Source organism: Podarcis liolepis (assembly GCF_965112155.1).
Source record: "Podarcis liolepis genome assembly, chromosome: 1".
Taxonomy (NCBI): domain Eukaryota; kingdom Metazoa; phylum Chordata; class Lepidosauria; order Squamata; family Lacertidae; genus Podarcis; species Podarcis liolepis.
The window spans coordinates 31,967,909-31,975,787 of NC_139554.1; positions in this window are offsets into that span (position 1 = coordinate 31,967,909).

Consider the following 7,879-nt stretch of genomic DNA (forward strand, 5'->3'; position numbering starts at 1 on the left):
CCAATCAGCTATAATTGTGCCCCCTGAAATTGTTGGTATGTGATTGAATCCCACCCCAAAATAGCTATAGTCTGGACACACTGCAGTCTGAGAATGAGAAAGCTAATCAAAGAAAGAAACGTTTTCCCTTTTCTGTGATGAGATTCTTACCACATTTTAAAAGTGGCAACAGTTCATCACAATATTGTATAATTGATCAACACAGCTGCCTTCAGTTTTGGACTGTCATGGCGATTTTCATGATATTGTAGAGTTGGATGGGACTCCAAGGGTCATCTAGTTCAACCCCCTGCAGTGCAGGAACAATGAGCTCCTGCACTTCAAATTTCACTGCTGCACCACTAATGCCAGTGCAGGAATAATGCCCATTACCGGAACTCTTGCATTACATTGTTTGGGGTTCCTGTTTTGCAAGAAAAGTGGAAAATAAATTTAAAAGTAAGTAAAATATTTATTTGTTTTATTTAAAAGATGTTAACCCGCCCTACCATGCAAGGCAAAAGAAAAACTAACAGAATGTAAACAGAAAGCATAAATGAGAGCAGATGAATGACGCAGAATCAGTAACCAAACAAGATGGCAGCAGCAACAATGGTGCAGCAGTGAGATCTTTTCCTTGCTCAAGTGGAATCTTAATTTTTTTATTTGACTAAGCATTTGCAAAATCCTTGTGGCATGGGAGAGGCAAGAACAATTGCTGGGAATTGTCAGAGGTTCAGAGTCAAGATCAAAGTGTTTCCCCTCCGAATTGCTCCAGCTGTTTTGCCCTCCTCTATGCCCATAAAAGCTGAGAGGACTCAGCAGGATCACAGCTCCGCATGGGGTGGGGCACTTCTTTACCCACTTTGCCTTTCCTGTGCTATCAGCAGCTCCATCCAAAAACTGCTGTGGAAACCTGGGAACGCACTCCTTTCACATCTCCCACTGTTCAAAGGGCAGGGCACGAATTTTTCAGATGGGTTCCAAAATGATAACAGGTTGTTCTGTTTGCTGGACTGTTATAAGAATTTTAATGTCAAAGTGGGAAACATCCCCATTGTCTCTTTCCTCACAAATCCTGTCTTAAGGGCACATTCAAGATATGAACAGGGTGTGAGCCTGTGACCTGTGACCTAGCTGCCTTGCTTCTCAATATTCTCTGGTTGGCCTCTGTTATTTTCTCCTACTGATAGAGGACCTAAAAAGACTACTCTGTATAGGCTCTTGGGTACCCCATAAGGGGAAAAGAGCAGTTTTTTTCTTATAGCATGGACCAATAGAATATTTTACTGGACGAAGCTGATGAAACAAGCTTCCCTAGAAGAAGAAGAAAAGACGCCTGCTTCTTGGGAGAAAGGCGATGACAAACCTAAACAGCATCTTAAAAAGCAGAGACATCACCTCGCCAACAAAGGTCCGTATAGTTAAAGCCATGGTTTTCCCAGTAGTGATGTATGGAAGTGAGAGCTGGACCATAAAGAAGGCTGACCGCCGAAGAATTGATGCTTTTGAATTATGGTGCTGGAGGAGACTCTTGAGAGTCCCATGGACTGCAAGAAGATCAAACGTATCCATTCTTAAGGAAATCAGCCCTGAGTGCTCACTGGAAGGACAGATCCTGAAGCTGAGGCTCCAATACTTTGGCCACTTCATAAGAAGAGAAGACTCCCTGGAAAAGACCCTGATGTTGGGAAAGATGGAGGGCACAAGGAGAAGGGGACGACAGAGGATGAGATGGTTGGATAGTGTTCTTGAAGCTACCAGCATGAGTTTGGCCAAACTGCGGGAGGCCATGGAAGACAGGAGTGCCTGGCGTGCTCTGGTCCATGGGGTCACGAAGAGTCGGACACGACTCAACGACAACAACAACAACAACAACAGAGAAACCTATACCGTAGGGATAGTTTAGGTGGTAGAGCATGAGACTCTTAATCTCATGGTCGTGGGTTCAAGCCCCACATCAAGCCCCTTCCTGCATTACAGAAAGTTGGACCCTCGTGATCCCTGTGTATATCACTGCATACAAAACAATCTACTCAGAAGACAGAGAAATCTTGAGAAAACAAGTCCACTAGTTGAAAGTCAGTGATACTTTTGTGTTTTCTAGGGACAAAAGAACCAAAGCATAATGCCTCGGCCCTACCCCACTTCTGAAATCTCTTCATAGAATCATAGAACTGTAGAATTCAAGGGACTCTGAGGGGCATCGAGTCCAACCCCCTGCAATGCAGAAACCCACCAATCTTCTGGTTAACAGCCAGACACACAGACCCCTTGCTCAACCAGATGGGCAGCACTAACTGGTGATCCAGAGTGGGATATTGAGATGGGAATGCTTGATGACGACTGGGAAGACTTAAGTTGAAATCACCACTCAGCCATTAAGCTTGTTGGTGGTTGACTTTGCGCTTGACACTCTCTCAACCTAACCTACCTCCCAGGTTGTTGTGATGATAAAATGAGCATATGCATTGCTTTGAGCTCCTTTGAGAAAAAGGTGGAGTATAAATGAGCAAGGACACTGAATAGGTGAAGAACAATAAATGCATTTTTCAGCATTTAGACAATTTGTTTCAGTGCAATAAACACACAGTTCTTATCCATTTAACTTGCAAGCAATTAAAATGCCTTCTGAAATGTGCTTCCTCTGCAGCGATATTACATTATTTAAGTACTCAAGCTAGTGTTTTGTCGGTGGAAATATGAGGTTTTTCTCCACAGATAGTGTATCCATTGCTGCCGCAATTTCTCTGTACAGCATGACTGCTAGTTTTGTTAGCTATTGTCTAAGAGGCATCCTTTGTGTTATTGTCTACATATAGACAGCCACATAACTCCTACCCACCGTACTCCTACACACATCCATTCTATTTGTCACTCAATTTGAAAATATATATATTTTCAGCAATTTTAGTGCTTGCGTTTTCCTCAGAGTGCTATAATGTACTTTTCTACATGGTGGCAGCGCCACATAGAGAAGAAAAATAGCAACTATGCTGTGTGAAAGAGACATACGATATCATCCAAACCGTGAGCTTATGCAGCCATGTTCTGGTACTGTGTAGTTATGAAAATGTTCCTTTTGTCATATATATATATCTACGAAATATATATTTGCTTTCGTAGATTTTCACGGGTACAGGAATGCAGGTTTTGGTGTCTTCGGGTGTCTTCCCGTGTAAGAGTTGGGGTGTCTAGGCGACGTTTCGACGAGGTCTCACTCGTCATCTTCAGGCTGGTGCTTTCGGCTTCTTGTTACTGGAACAGAGCAGGATCTCAGTGTTTGAGTTCCTATAAATAATGTTGAGGGGTGTGGTGTATAGCCTCCGACGTTCTGGGCAGAGAGGAAGTTCCCAGGTTAGTGTGCCTTTTCTTCTTTTGTTCCTTAATTACTTGAGGGATATCTTGAGTGATTTCTTGAGTGATATTCTGAGTACCACTTAGGAGGGTCATTAAGTGTGGATTAGTTGCTAAAGCTTTCGTGTCTTATATATTGCATATTGCATATTGAACTAGTCTTCTGAATGCTCCAATATGTTTTTGCTGGTCTGACCAGTAGACAAAGCGAAAGAGATAAAGGTTCCAGTGATGCTCTCATTGCGAGAAGAAGATCGGATGCTTTAGCCTTGCCTTATGGTGTGTCCTTTGGTGACGGAGATGGGCAAGCGGGGGAAGGGTGTTGTGTTGTAAAATATGTAAACGTTTCAGTTCTGTGCCCGGCTCCAAGGGTCTAGGACACCAGTTCTTGGGGGGGGAGGAGGAAGCTGAAAGAGAGGCTCAGAAAATGCGCTTGTCCTTTGTTCTTGGATTTGGATGTGTCAGGAGGGGCCATGGAAATTTTTGGAACTTAGACACTAAATGGAGCTCACAGCAGGTGCTTCATCTGGCATGAAGAGGACAAAAGGACGGGTGGGGAAGTGTTTGGAGTGGACAATTGCAGCTCAGCATGTCCTGAGTGTGTCAAATCCCTCAGCTTCCATGGAGCTGGTGCCTCATCCATAGTGGTCCAGTTTTTTCACAACCAGGCTGTGCATATCAAAGGGGCCTGATCTCCCGAAAGGGATGAGGGAGTACAAAAGAGCTGGGTCAGAATGGCAGCTCGGATGGGAGGTGTTACATTTGCAGGAGGTAATAAGGACAAAGCAGGCCGCAACTCAAAATATGCTTTCAAATGGTCACAGAAAATCACGCACTGAGTTATCCCAGAGCCGTTATTGTACAATATACATTTAGTAATACAAGGTAGAGACATGCGTGAAGACATTTCCTCCCAATTTATGCAGACCAGTTAACTCCACCTACTCACAAACTGATTGCCACTTTAACACGTTTGTTATGTGGTTATTGAATCCTCACCGAACCCTGTTGGTTCCTGAAGCGGACCCATATTAGGTTGGTGGTTGAAGACCAATTATATTTTTGTCAGTCTCCCATTTTGGGGTAGTCCTGGGCTCATGTTTCACATAGAATCCATAATTCTGTTCCACCCAATAATTGGAACATAAGGTAAAGGTAAAGGGACCCCTGACCATTAGGTCCAGTTGTAGCTGACTCTGGGGTTGTGGCGCTCATCTTGCTTTATTGGCCAAGGGAGCCTGCATACAGCTTCCAGGTCATGTGGCCAGCATGACTAAGCCGCTTCTGGCGAAGCAGAGCAGCGCACGGAAACACCGTTTACCTTCCCGCCAGAGCGGTACCTATTTATCTACTTGCACTTTGACGTGCTTTCGAACTGCTAGGCTGGTAGGAGCAGGAACCGAGCAACGCGGGGATTCAAACCGCCAACCTTCTGATCAGCAAGTCCTAGGCTCTGTGGTTTAACCCACAGCGCCACCCGCGTCCCTAATTGGAACATATTAAATGCTTAAGGATGTGTTATTATCACCTCTTTCAGATGGGGGATTGAGGCTGAGAGAATGTGTCCCTGGTTCACAGCTCAATCTCATAACCATAATACAACCCTATTTATCTGTTATCTAATCTATAATTTATTTATCTGCTTAATCATCGAAAGGGCTATTTGTATATTTTATTTATTTCATAAAATTTATATACCATTTGATCCTTTACAAAAGCGCTTTCAAAGTTCACACAGATGCTCCTTGGGAGATTTTGAACAAGAGTGAATTATAATTGCAATAAAACTCTTTAATAGAGAAATGTGTGAGGAGAAAGAATTGAGAACATTCGAAAACAATGGAGGAGATAGTAATGATAGCAAGATATAAAGTGTGTGTGTGTGTGTGTGTGTGTGTGTGTGTGTGTGTGTGTGTACACACATCTGAGTCTCCAGCAAGAGAAACCTGTGTAAACAAAATCCCACATGAAGAGGCACAGCTATAAACCCCTCCCATATTCTTATTTTAGATATCAGAAGTATTTGCCTCAGCATTTATTTATAAGACTTAAATCTGAGCTATTGGAAAGAGGCCAAGTGACTGTAGGCATTATGTTAATCTGTTTCTTTGTTTTTTGTTTTAATGATGAGACATAGAGCAACAGCATCAGAAACTGAAAGGAGCAAGGTCAGAAAAGAGAATTGTTGCAGAAGTAAAATTGTTTCATGTGTGAGATAAGAAGGCTGGCTTCTGGCACAGGCTGAAAGTGGGGAAAGCAAAGACAAGTTGTAAAGAGGAAACTAGGTCCCTAAATCCAGTTGTGTAGTCTAGTAGCCATTATTCCTGTATCTTATTTGGGCTTGTCTACACCAGAGTAAAATGTGGATACTCATCTCAGTGTTCTCCTGGACTAGATGACCATCATGATCCCTATCAGCTCTACGATTCTGTGATTTTATGGTGGAATCTACACACATATAAAAAACTCTGTGAAAATGTTTTGAAAAAAATATTGAATTTGGCATCGCTCACTGTCGCCATCTAGTGTCACATTTGTATATTGCACTTTACAACACATTTTAAAACGTTTTATTTGAAGTTGTATGTCCTATGTCTATGTCAAAAATGCAGCAAGGTTGTTTTCCTCTGCTGTGTTTAAAGTCACATTTGCACATGGCTGTACACACCAGAGACAGGGTGGGGATGTTTTCACCCGATGCACATTGTCAGTTTAGTTTCCTTGCCTCTCCAAACCACCACTCTCCAACTCATTTTCATGAAGCGGTCATCTGCATTATGGCTGCCTCAAATGTACAAGTCTCAGTTCCAGGCACGGGTTCAAGAGATTTTTCAATGGGTTTTCCCAGGGATAGCAGCGGGACAAATGAAAAACCTCTCAGACCTGTGCCTGGAAATCGTGGGGCAAACGCAAGTGTAGATGAGTCTCAAAAAACCACAATATAGTTCTGCATAATGTGTAACGTTCTGTGTACATGGATTCTAAGGCCATCGGGTGGGAGCGCCCTGGAGCCAGAGTATATGGCAATGTGCACACAGCCATTGATTGGGAAATGAAATCACAACAGAACAAGACTGTGAGGGTGGTCCCACCTTTCTCCTGAAGTTTCCACTAACTTATCTGTGCAAAAAGAAGCGGGGGTGGGGGGGTTATGTAGTTGCAGCAGTGACTCAGCTGGGAAAGAAAGGCAACTCACTGTTTGTTGCTGGGATCTTATTATCAACCAAACCCCCATTGGTTTCGTCCATTGTTTTTTGTACCGTTCTTAAAACTATTTTTAGCTCTTTTATGGCATGTCTGTAAATCAACTTTTGGTGCTTGCCAGCGTAACGAGGGCCTAAAATATTACTGCAAAAGAAAAACACCATTCCCAGGTAATGCGACAAAGCTGCTTTTCATAGTCGCATGCATATGACAAAATTAAAACAAATATATAGTGCTGTTAGATGGGAGCCTGGCTCAGCCTGGATAATTTATTTCTGGATACTAGAAATGTGTGGCGAGAGTAGAACAGTATGCTGAGTTGGGACTTGCTCTGCAGTATTTTTGCTCTCTTTAAATGTTCCACTTGCCACATACTGAGTAAACTGCTGGGGAACAACAGCAAACATTTTTGCTTCAAAGGCAGCATTTTTCTCCTTGTGAAATGTGCCTTATCTAATGGGTTCAAGTGTGAAATACCTTAGGCTGCTGTTATCAAGCACAAATCTCACTCCCGCTTCAAAGTGATAGGAACAAAGTCTCCCCTGTGCAGCTTCTAAAACCCACAACTGGATTTTGCTGTGGGTTTTGGATACTGCAGTACACAGCTAGAAGTGTACTCCATCTAATTAAAGCTTTTACTAAAGTGCCTTCAGGGCTTAATTTCAGCCAAAGCCCCTACGGGGGAAAAACTCCATTACCTCTTTTAGATTTTAGAGGTCAGCTGTAAATAGGCAGAGGTCTCTGCGCATGTTCAAAGTGAATTATCCTCATCACAGATCTAGAATTAGAAAAAAAGGGCTTTCAGGTCAGATGGTACACTTTCCAAGCAGCCTTGAGAAATTGAATATGCATTTGTCAATTGACTAAATGTTTGTCAATTTGGTAGAAATGTCAAAAACAATAAAATAACTAGCATTTCTGAGGAACTGCAAGCAAGGGTGTCCACAGGAATTTTTACAGGGTGGCAGAAGGCAGTAAGCACTCCAAATAAATAAGTAAGGGGGGTGTTAATCAGAGTTAGAAATATCATACTCCTCTCTTTGTTTTCACCTTTTGTTTTTGGGTAGGCACACTAATGTCTAATCACAGCTGAACTAGAATCTGGGATATCTGATTGTTTTCTCTGGGGCAGCAATTATTTCTCTGCTAGGGAAAAGCAAACTGAAATACAAATGAACCAATAAGTTCTTTATCCAGACAATGGGTGTGTCACTCCAACTCCTCTTTGTCTAACTTCTCATCTCCTTTCCTAAATGTCAATCATTGCTATGACTTCATTCATTGGCTAAAAAAACTGAAGTGAAGCAGGCTAGATTTTTTTTAAAAAACAAATGAACAG